Source organism: Chionomys nivalis, chromosome 11 (genome assembly GCF_950005125.1).
Source record: "Chionomys nivalis chromosome 11, mChiNiv1.1, whole genome shotgun sequence".
Lineage (NCBI taxonomy): Eukaryota > Metazoa > Chordata > Mammalia > Rodentia > Cricetidae > Chionomys > Chionomys nivalis.
In genome coordinates, this window is record NC_080096.1 from 58680762 (window position 1) to 58692983 (window position 12222).

The window sequence follows — 12222 nt, forward strand, 5'->3', positions numbered from 1 at the left end:
GCTCCCTCTGCTTTTCTCTCTAACCCCTTCAGGTCCCTTTTGTTCATGGAATCAAAGATGATCACCAGTGACATTTCTGTGATCTTGATCTAATTTAATTATCGTGTGACTTGATATTAACCTTTGCCAAGTTTGAAGTGCCAAAGAATAAACGCTATTTTGGGACATTGAATTTGTAGGTTGGTTTGTTGACCCTCATGTACTTTCTATGCAGAGAGCTGTCTACATGGGACCTTTGGAGAGACTTCATATAAACACCTTATTACATCTCAACAATGGAAGAGGTTCCTTGAGCCCAGGCTGGAGTGTTCTTTGGGTTTTCTGTGTCCAGGTCTCCTTCACAGGACATTTGTCTACTTATTTCCTGCATGACACATCATCAAGAATAATGATGTCTGATTGGGTGTGGTTCTTGTCAGTCACTGACAAAGGAAAGGGAGGCGGTCCTGGAGGAATTCTATGGGAATGTGGACCTGCCAGACTTTTTGCCTTCTCTCACGTTAATGTGGGCTCTAGTTCCAGGAAGAAGGGAGGAAGGGCTGTTTGGCAAACAGGCAGTTGAGAGCTGGCCCTGGAGCTGTGAGTAGAAACTGTGGGATCTTCTAAATACTCAGAGCCCAGAATGGATTGCCCAAGGCAGTGCAGATTTCTGGGAACGCTGGGCCTGCTTATCCTAAAATAACTGTGACCAGATCTGTGATGGAGCTTGACACAGCAAGGGGCCAGGCTCTGCCCTGGAGATTTCTTGGGCCTAAAGTTTTTAAAACCAACGTTTGATGTTAAGGTCCAGTTGAAGTAGGCAGAAGGGAGGAGAGATTGTTCGAGAGGGCTCTCTTTCCAGGCCTAGAGGGCAGAAGATGCAGCCGGACACGTGACTGACCCACCTGTCTTTCCACATTGAATTTTCAGGTTTGTTCACCTCCATGCGCTTTCTATGGAGAGCACAGAATCCCTAAATACTCCATGGTCCTGGGGACTTGGGGATATGGTGGAGGAGGTGGGATTTCAGCTTAGGACATTGGCTTAGCCCCGGAGCTTGGTTTCTCAGTGAGGAGCCTCTGTCTTCTACCCATGCCTGGCCTGGGCTAGTTAAGTTCCCTTCCCTTGCATCTTCAGCATGAAGTTAGTTTTTATCAGTGGGTTCAGACATCTGTATCATTTGTTCCTGTGTCTTGTTTGAGGAATGGATGCTTACCATTTTAAAAATTTTTATTAAGCGCTACATTTTTTTCTCTGCTCCCCTCCTAGCCTCTCCCCTCCCCTTCAACCCTCTCCCAAGGTCCCCATGCTTCCAATTTACTCAGGAGAGCTTGTCTTTCTCTACTTCCCATGTAGATTAGATCCATGTATGTCTATGTCTCTCTTAGGGTTCTCATTATTGTCTAGGTTCTCTGGAATTGTGATTTGTGGGCTGGTTTTCTTTGCTTTATGTTTAAAAACCACTTATGAGTGAGTGCATGTGACAATTGTCTCTCTGGGTCTGGGTTACCTCACTCAAAATGATGTTTTCTAGCCCCATCCACTTGTCTGCAAGCCGTGTTATTTTTTTCTGCTGTGTAGTACTCCATTGTGTAAATGTATCACATTTTCCTTATCCATTCTTCGGTTGAGGGGCATTTAGGTTGTTTCCAGGTTCTGGCTATGACAAACAATGCTGCTATGAACATAGTTGAGCACATAACCTTGTAGTATGATTAAGCATCCTTTGGATATATATCCAAAAATGGTATTACTGGGTCTTGAGGAAGGTTGTTTCCTAATTTTCTGAGAAATCACCACACTGACATTCAGAGGGGCTGTACCAGCTTGCATTCCCACCAGCAATGCAGAAGTGTTTCCTTTAACCCACAACCTCTCCAGCATAAGTTGTCATTAGTGTTTTTGATCCTGGCCATTCTTACATGTCTAAGATGGAATCTCAGAGTTGGTTTGATTTGCATTTCTCTGATGACTAAGGATGTTGAACATTTCCTTAAGTATCTTTCAGTCATTTTAGATTCCGCTGTTGAGAGTTCTCTGTTTAGGTCTGTACTCCATTTTTTTTTTAATTGGATTATGTGTTCTTTTGGTGACCAATTTCTTGAGTTCTTTGTATATTTTGGAGATCACACCAGGTTAGTGAAGATCATTTCCCATTCTGTAGGTTGTCATTTTGTCTTGTTGACTGTGTCCTTTGCTTTACAGAAGCTTTTCAGTTTCAGGAGGTCCCATCTATTAATTGTTTCTCTCAGCATCTGTGCTACTGGGGTTATATTTAGGAAGTGGTCTACTGTGCCAATACGTTCAAGTGTACTTCCCACTTTCTTTTCTACGAGGTTCAGTGTGGCTGGCTTTGTGTTGAGGTCATTGATCCATTTGGACTTGGGTTTTGTGCATGGAAATAGAAATAAATATAGGTCTATTTTCATTCTTCTACATGTTGATATCCAGTTATGCCAGCACCATTTGTTAAATGTGCGTTCTTTTTTTTCTATTTGATATTTTTTGCTTCTTTGTAAAAAATCAGGTGTTTGATGTGTGTGGATTAATATCCAGGTCTTCTATTCGGTTCCATTATTCCTCCTGTCTGTTCTTATGCTAATACCAGGCTGTTTTCAGTACTGTTGGATGCCTATTTATGGGGGAGGGAGGCCCAGAGCAGTTAAACATGGTCTAAGGAGGAGAGAAGCAGAGTCAACATGTATTCTAAGTTTTCTGACTTCAGACCTGAATTCCACAATGCAGGTATCATTCTCTTGGGTCTTAGACCTCCTGGCTCCGTGAACCACATCAAACCATATATCTAAGCTTACTGGGGTCTAAGTTAATGAAGAATACTAAAAAGGTTAGCGTGACACATGGCTCAGATGTGAACTGTCCTCTCGAAGCTCATGTATTGAAGACTTTCTATGCAGTGCGGTGGTGTTCAGAATTGGGAGCCTTTGGGAAGTAGTTAGTTCATGATGGTTCTCATTTCACCAATGGGTTATTGGATTCATAGTGAAATGGGCTGTTGATGGAAGGCAGTGGAAACTTTAGGGGCTGGCGCCTTGTTAGAACAGCGGTTCTCAGCCTTCTTAATGCCGCCATTCTGTAATAACGGTTCTTCCTGTTGTGGGGACCTCCACAACATTATTTTTTTGTCTCCACTTTGTAACTTTAATTTTGCTATTGTTAGAAATTGTGATGTAAATACCTGCGTTTTATGACAGTCTTAGGCGACCCCAGCAAAGGGTCATTTGAACCCCAATGGGGTTGCGACTCACAGGTTGAGAACTGCTGCGTTAGAAGAGCTAGGTTCCTGTCCTTGAGGGGCTTCTTATTTGCCGCCCCCATCCCTTTCTCTCTCTCTCTCTTTTTTTTTTTTTGGTTTTTCGAGACAGGGTTTCTCTGTGGTTTTGGAGCCTGTCCTGGAACTAGCTCTTGTAGACCAGGCTGGTCTCGAACTCACAGAGATCCGCCTGCCTCTGCCTCCCAAGTGCTGGGATTAAAGGCATGCACCACCACCGCCCGGCTTCTCTCCTTTGTTCTTAAGCACCATGCCATGAGCAGGTTTGTTCCCCTATGCACTTCCCACTGCGATGCTCAGACTCACCACAGGGCCAGAAACCGTGGAGCAAGGCACTATGATTGCAACCTCAAAAGCCGTGAGCTGAAAAGCATTTTCCTTCACTAAGAAAAAGTGAGAGGGGCTGGAGAGATGGCTCGGTGGTTAAGAGCCCTGGCTGCTCTTCCCGAGGTTCTGAGTTCCATTCCCAGCAACCACATGGTGGCTCACAAATCATCTATATTGGGGTCTCATGCCCTCTTATGGAGTAGAGGTGTCCATACAGATAGATAACTTATATACATAAAATAAACAAATCTTGAAAAAGAAAAATTGAGATCTTGCCACCCCTAGAGGCCTGCTGGAAACAGGACTACTGAAAAGCAAATATGCCTGGAAGGCTGAGGTACAAGGCCATTTTTGCTCGTCCTAAGCAAGGTCTCTAGAACTAGAGAGAGTACACGGCTCTTCCTAAAATTGAAGGTGCTTAGCCTGAGATGAAGTAGCACTCTACAAGACATGTGTCTATGTGTAAAGCAAGAGCAACACCGTGATTCCCTTAGGCAGACCTGACAGAACCAGAATCATCTGGGGAAAGGTAACTAGGGCCCACGGAAATAGTGGCATGATTCGTGTTAATTTCCGAAGACTCCTTGCGGGCGAGGACAGTGGACAGAGTCCATGTGATGTGTCTCTCCTGAGCTGGGACTAACAAAACGCAAATAAATAAAAGTGGATTTGGGCTCTTAGAAGAAAAAGAGTTGACCTTGATCCTGGCTTGGTGCCTCACACCGGTAATCCCAGCACTTGAGAGGCAGGGGCCGGCGGATCTCTATGGGTTTGAGGCCAGCCTGGTCTACACACTGAGTTTCAGGCCAGCTAAAGTTACATTGATCCCCCATCTCCAAACAACAGCAACAAAGACTCGAGGGGTACCAAATCCCACTCCCCAAGTCCCCCAAACAAAGCAACTGTCCCAAATTAAAAAGTTGCTCTCCACAGATTTTTTTTTTATCACAGTGACAACAGGAGCCTATAATAACCCTGATCTTTTTGTTGCATCTTTTAAAAAACCATTATTTGAAAATGCGTAAGTTCAGCAATCTACATTGCAGCCCTATGTTTTGCAGATATTTACAGATATGACCATGCTGGTCATAGGTGTCATCGTTGCATGGGACTATTAATTGCTCCCCCCCCCCCCCCCCCCCCCGCACCAAGGCAGCTTGCACAGTACGTTCTGGCACTTTAGAGCTAAGCTTTATCTGTTTTCCTTAATAACTTGCCTGTCTCCCATTCCGTTACTTTAGATGCTGACTGTTTGGGTGACTGTGAACTTTAAGTTTTTGTAGTGTCTCCCTTTTCTCCCTTTCTCTCAGCGCAGTTAGATGACAGTGCCTGGGAACCTCAAGATTCTCTAATGGTTCTGACTCCTACGTAGGTAAGATGCTTTTCAGCTGCGTACTCGCCGAGAGCAAGCCGGCCAGGCAGGTTGGGGCGAGCACCGTCCTAACAACGGCAGACTAATGGTTCCCTAGCCCCTCCGGCTATCGCCTAAGCCCACATCTGTTTAGCAGGTCTGAGTGGGGGCAGACCGGGGCCCTTTGGAGCATAAATGCTGGAGTTGGGGGGTAGGAGGGGTGTTTTCTTTGGCAGAGCAGACCTTGAATTTGCACATGGCTTTCCAAGCAGGTGCTTGGCCCTTCCCTACCTTGGTGATGCAAGAGGAGCCCTGGAGCCCATGAACCTTCCAGAAGAACATGTGTTGCCTTCTGGAAAAGGCATCAAAGCAATGGTAAACTGGGTTTTTCTTTCTGAGAACCAGGTGCCCCCAGCCTTTGCCTCTGGATCTTTAGAGGCTGACATGAGGGATCCTGATGGCTTTTCCTTGCCCGAGCCTCAGGGTGACTGCGAACGCAGCTATGGATCTTTCCGAAGGATTCACGAAATTCCTGCTTCTCTGCTTGACTCTGTTGGCAGCTCTGCTTTTGCTTCTCTGCTCAGGGCCGGCTTTGCAATGTCAGTGACAAAGCAAGGTGCAGTTACCCCATGTTTCCCCAGTTCCCACTCATTCCATCACGGGACCATATCCGGAGGAGCCCACAAGTCGTCTTTCGGCAGGCAGATAGCGACTTGAGACTTAGAGGTGCTCACAGCATGCCTGAGAGATGACTGAACTCTGACTTGTATGCCAATGGATGACTTATAAACTAAGAAATGGAACTTTCCTTTGGACTATGGGTTCCCCTGGGTTTAAAGAAAAAAAAAAGCAGACTTTATGGTTTCTAAGAACAGTTCAGTGCTTACTGTTAAATGGGTGTTCTTTAGTGAAGATGGCAACACTTTCCATAGTTGAGGTCACTTATCTGAGAACTTTAGCTGTTCAAAACCAAGCAGGAACCTGGAAACCAGCAGCCATTCCGGTGCCCAGCTCACCCCTTGGCATGGGTTCTAGGTGCAGCCACGGGTACTTTATACAGTGTATGTGTTGCCTTGGAGTCTGCCACCCCACTATTTTCCCAAAGACTGTGTGCCTAGGCACAGAAATCTTGGGCCTTTACGGACAGAACCTTTGGGTGATGGTGGGGGGTGGGGTGGGGGGAGGGGAGTGTTGGGGGGGTGGGGGGTGGCATTTCATATGCAGGCCTGTTCCCCTGCAGCATCAAAGTTGTAAATCCCATTGTGGGAAGGACGGTATGTTGATGTTATCGGGGGCTTCTGGATCCTAACCTCCTTCAGAAGCTGTTATCAGTGGGCTCACTTTCCTATCGGGACTTTATCAGCCCACCTGAGGTTTTGGGGGTGATTAGCCCTTCCACCACAGAGCATGCAGGGCTACAGCTAGAGGGAGACACATTTATAACAACGAGCAGCAGTGATAAACCGATAGCTTGGCAGTGAGGCTAAGAGCGAAATCATTTTAGAAGGTGGAAATCAAAAGCATAGCGGTGCAGGAATTATGACCCTGATGTAATAAAGAGAAGTCTGTATATGCGCACACATATTTTATTAAGTCTGGGAAAAATAGACTATGGGCTGTGCTTATGACCCCAATTTAGAAAAATGACTAAAAAATTACACACGTACATTTTTAAAGGCTGGAAAAATGCATCCACAGTGTTGAATAAATGAATTCCCATTTGTCTCATTTATCCAGAATAACAAGGGAATGGGGACTTTCAGTATTTTTATATTAGGTTAGCAGACAGGTAGTGTGTACTAGCTTTTCCGAAGGTGTTTTCTTGTGGACCTGTAAGCCCCACGATATGTTCTTTCCAAAGCAGTTCATAGACACGCGTGGGAAATGCTTCCTGGGTAGCCTCCCGACACAGAACCATAACGCATGTTTATATCTTGAAGTCTCTGGGATGCTACAGAGTAAAGACACCTTGTTTATCTGTGTGTAACCCAGAGTAGCAATTCTCATGCCTACATCCCTAAGTGCTCAAGGACAGAAGATTGATTGGTTCAGTTCACTGAACAGCCTAGGGCTTCAGTGTTGGCCATAGGTGGAGTTGGCTTTACAGAGGGGCTCCGGTGATGCGAGGAGGTCTCTCTGTTCCATGCATTTTCTTCCATGTTGCTAAGGCATGCCTGGTCAGTGTGAGCATCTGTCTCTAGTGACACTAAGCTTCCTGTATCCTCTCGCTCCGCAAGCCCAGAGGTTCCAGTAAAGATCGCACGGTTGAGTCTTCGCCAACTGTAAGTTTGATTCCCAAACTGGTTGTCACGGCAATAGAAAAATGCCTCTTGTCCAGGCCTAAACCGGGGTCCACCCCTGCACGGAGGAATACGCGTGGGGTCAAACCATGTGAACCACATGAATAACAGAAGGCTGGAGGTGGCGTGCGCTCTCGAGGGAGAACTGAAATGTAGTTTCCAGGGAAGGGAGGGATGAATTCTGAGCAGACAGAAACATCATTTTTAAACTCTGACAATAAGTCCTTTTTATTGTGTAAAACCTATTGGAACACACATCAAGAAATACTGCCAAGTACTCATCATAAATTTTTTTTTTTCAAGCAAGTTTGGAAGACAATAAAATACACATGCCACGCAAACATGTGGTGCTGTCTCCTTTGATGATCCTGGAACCTCACTGGATTCCGCAGGGCCTCAGGGTCCTCTCTGGATGTTGAAACATCCTGGCTGTTGACTCTTTCGATTGTGGCTTCTTGATAAATGGGAGGTTAGGTACAGCCAGAGTACAGATCGAGGGGAGTCTGGGAAAGTTTATGATGGGCCACGGGCTTGTGTGTGTCCTAGGTAAAGCCCCGCGGGCTACTGTAGAAGCAGAGTTGGTGCCCTTTCCCTTAATCTGCACGACTGCACCCTGGTCAAGCAGGCAACTGGGGCTCGAAGAGGTTGAGCCACTTGGCAAATTCCTCCCAGGGTTGCTCAGCGGCTTAGGTGAAATAATTGTATATGAGATGGACCTGGGGACAGAAGAGCAGCTTTTGAACGGTGCCGTGGAAGAGAGGATGTGCTAGAGAGATGGAGAGGCTGTTCAGATTGAGAGGAAAGAAGGATCTTTGAGATGATTTAAACGAATGTAGTTTATAGATATGTTACTTTGAGTATGGTAACTGTGTAGGTAGGTGTGTGTGCCTGTATGTGTGTGTGTGTGTCTGGTTGATTACAACCAGTACAGGTTAGCATTCAAATTCATCCTGTCATATATGTGTATACATATACACTAAGAGAGAGAGAGAGAGAGAGAGAGAGAGAGAGAGGGAAGGAGAAAGAGAGGGAGGGAGAGGAAAGGGGAGAGAAAGACAGACTACAGTATTGACTAGGTTACAGTAGGGCTACTTTACACAGCATCCATTTCCTTGGGGATGCAAGAGAGAAAGGCTATTTAAAGTGAGTGTAAAACATCAACAAAAAAAGACACAGTCTTGATGTATACAACCCAGGCTGGCCCTAAACTCATTTTTCTCTTGCTTTAGCCTCATGTATGCTGGGATGTGCCACCATGCCCAGTTCGAAAATTTTAAGCTCTCTGTTCAAAACATGTTTTCTTCAAGGTAGAAAATGACCCCTTGGGGTTTGCTGAAGGAAAAAAAAGGTGTTCTCAACTTGTGATTTTACAGTAATCACATACAGCATGTGTATCTCACTATAAAACCACAAACAACCATATTTGCGGAGATTGTGTTTTTTTTTTGCTTAACAGGTTCTTGAAGAGTCTATGATTCTCCTCCTTTGCCATGGGCCCAGGACTTGAGGCTCTGGTGCCCTTTTTGGGTCTGTGTAGTTCCTCCTTTAGAGTTCTGGGCTGGCGCATGCTCCAGTCCGCTATTGGCCTAGGAGTGCCTCCAGGTAGTTTGGCAGCATCTTCCTGCCACCATCTCCTCTGCTTGTCAGGTGAGTGCCCAGTGTGACAGGCGGTGACTCAGAAACCCCCCTTCTGCCTCCTGTGTCTCCTCACATTTTCCCTTGGTTAGCCTGTCCTCTGCTCCCATAGCCCCATGCACTTGTCTTCACTCTGGTCATGGGATGTCCTCCCTCCCTCCCTCCCTCCCTCCCTCCCTCCCTCCCTCCCTCCCTCCCTCCCTCCCTCCCTCCCTCCCTCCCTGTCTCCTTCCCTCCCTCCCTCCATTCCTGTCTCCTTCCCTCCCTCCCTCCATTCCTGTCTCCTTCCCTCCCTCCCTGTCTTCCTCCCTCCTTTCTTCTCCCTCTGTCTACCATCTATACATTTATTCCTCCCTTGAAAAAGTATATATTTGGTACCAGATTTTCTTCTGTGTGTTTTAGGCTCTCTCACTAGAGAGGTCAGACTCAGATCTTGTCCATTGAACTTTCCATGGCGAGATAGTCAAAGTCTAGTCATAAAAATCCATACACAATAAACAATTAGACAATACTGAACAGCATAAAATGAAAAGAAACATACAAATCTTTATTAACATGAGTTTATGACTTGTAGGGAAGCCATCAGCATATAGGAAAATGTAGTCAGGATGAAGTAGAGTTCAGGAACTCACTATAGCTAATGGAGTAGCTAGGAAGGGAGAGTGTCACTGAGGAGATGGAGAGGTTTAAAGCAGCCAAGTGGATAACCAGGCACAGCTAGAGAAAGGCTGTGATGTGGCCATGTTTCTGTCTAGGTGTGTCCAGGAAGAAGAAATGAGGCATGCCAAAGTCAAGCTTGACATTGGGTAATGTGGAGGTCTGACTTGTGGAAATTAGCATAGTGGTCATTCAGACTGCTTGAGGAGGCTGCCGGTAGCCTGGCTGAATCAGAAATTCTGCATGGAGCGTGATGGAGGCTTATCCTTATAGAGTGTGATGCAGGCTCACTCTGAGGTGTAGGAGTAGGAGTCATGAGAGTAGTGTTACATTCTGGATGTGTTTCAAAGGCAGGCCATGGCTGTTGCTGGTTAGAGAACAATCCAGAATTCTGTCTGAATAATTTCAAGGTCATAGTTGCTATCCATTGAGATTACGGGGCACTGATGTAGGACATTTGGATGCTGGACAGCCAGCAGGCTTCCTCTGCAGAATGAGATTTGGTGTTTCTGCATAAGACTGTGGTCTCTCAATAAGGGGTGATCACACTATCCTGTCATGTTTGGAAGCTGTGTTGTCTGTCCCCGCCAACATCCCTCTAGCAGAAAAGGTCCTTCTGGCATGATGGTTTTCAGGCACCGGAGATGGGTAAGTAACTTTGGGTGTTAAAAGAAAGAGTGGCAGTTAGCACAAATGACAGGCTTAATTTTATCCTTCAACCATAAATCCAATAAGAAGATGAGGGCAGTGGGTGAAGGGAAGAAGAGAGAAAGGAAAGGAGAGAGCTTCGTGGAGTTTTCTTTGGCAGCAGGAATTGTAGAGGGGTTAAAATCAGGGCTGCCATAACCTGCATTGTCCTTTGAGGAAGTTTCTTTGTGCATAGAAGTCCTTGGTGCACAAAAGCAGGTGCAAGCTATTTTAGTAAAAGTGAGCAAGAGGCTGAAGTGGTGCGTGACCAGGAGGCCAAATTCTAGAGCTAGCATAAATGTTATCAACCCAACCCAAGGCCGTTGTGTAGCCTGGTCCTTGGGTATGAGTAAATCCTATTGTAAAGATGTAGTTGCTCCAAGGTCAGTGTTCCCATGGTAACAACTATGAAACCTTCCCTGGTCAGATCAAGCAAACCATTAGGTTCAGAGAATCCAAACCAGTTTTAGCTTGCTTTCAATCATGATGCTGGTAGATTCCCTGGGTAAGGCTTAGTCCATTTCTGCTGTTAGAATGCAACAGAATGGGTAATTTACAAAGAAAAAGAGGGGGGAGGGAGGAAGGGAGGGAGGGAGGGAGAGAGAGAGAGAGAGAGAGAGAGAGAGAGAGAGAGAGAGAGAGAGAGAGAGATTTTCTTATGGCTCTGGAGGCTAGGAACTCTAAGGCTAAGGTGCAGCATCCTTGGGGACCTGCTCTGTCTCCAAGATGGCAGTTTAAACACTGCGTCCTTGTAAAGGGAGAAACATTGTGTTCTCACATGGCAGGAAGTGGAAGGAAAGAGAGGCTCAACTCAGTCCCTCAAGCTCCTTTATCAGACTCTATTCCTACTCCAGTCCTTAAGGGAGGAGCTGTCATTACCTCTTGTGATCACTCTTGGCTCCCTGGAGGTGGCACACCTGAAGTTTGAAGGGGCTCATTGTGGCCAGAGCAGCTGGGATGTTAGTATATTTGTGCCGGGGCAGCAGAGTCATTGCATTTTTTTCAAGGCCTAAAACACAACTAGTTTTTTACCTGTGTATCTTTAATGAAAATTGTGTAACAGATGACTTGTTTAGACTTGTAACACTGTCTGAAGCGCTTGCAATGCTCACTTCTGGAGGCTGGATTATGCAGGAGCATTGTACATGGTGGGGAACTAACTCCAGGACGTAACTTGAATTTCTTTCCATAAACGTGAAACTATACTGAGGTTTTCACAGAGAGAACAACAGTTCTGTCTTAAGTTAAATGGATGGTAGGAGAGCCGAGTGAGTTCAAAGGGTTGGAAGTCAGGTGAGCTTTGTGAAAACTCCGTGGAAGAGGAGAGTGGGGTAAGCTCTGCGTGCTGAGTGTGAGAAGCAGCGCTAGAGATTCCCCAGAGCCCGGCAGCCTTCATATTGGAAGTAGGATGCACTGGCATCTGTTGTGGGTTGTGCCAGGTTCCCAGGTGGGCTGTGAGCCCTCTACAGACAGGGATCCGGGGCTGACCCATGTGCTTGGGCCCAGAGTTGACGTCAAAGTCAGGGGAAGGAGTGTGGTGGGAGAAGGGGCTGGAGCATCAGGAAAGAGGAAGTAAGGTGAGAAGGATAGAGACTCACAGGGCAGGAAAAAGCAGAGTGATAAGCTCTGGACTGGGATGGAGACTTGGGATTTTTCCATGCCTGCTGCAACCAGGGGCGAAAGCAGACCCTCACGGTGAAAAGGAATGGGGGATTTGGTTATGGAGCCCTGCTTTTTTTTTTTAGGTGATTGTCTTTCCACTCCAGTAGGGAGGGCTTGGGTAGGTGGAAGAATTCCAAGTGGGAGGCCTGGGATCTGGCATCTGCCACTTGCCCTTGTATTTTGACCCACTGATCTAAAGCCACAGGACAGGACTAATGGATGACGGATGGAACACTCCCTGGCCTCAGCTAAGTCATTTATTGACCTTTCAACTAACTCACCTCTGAAAACCAACCGTGGTGGGATTGAGGGGCTGAAAACCAAAGCCGTGGCAA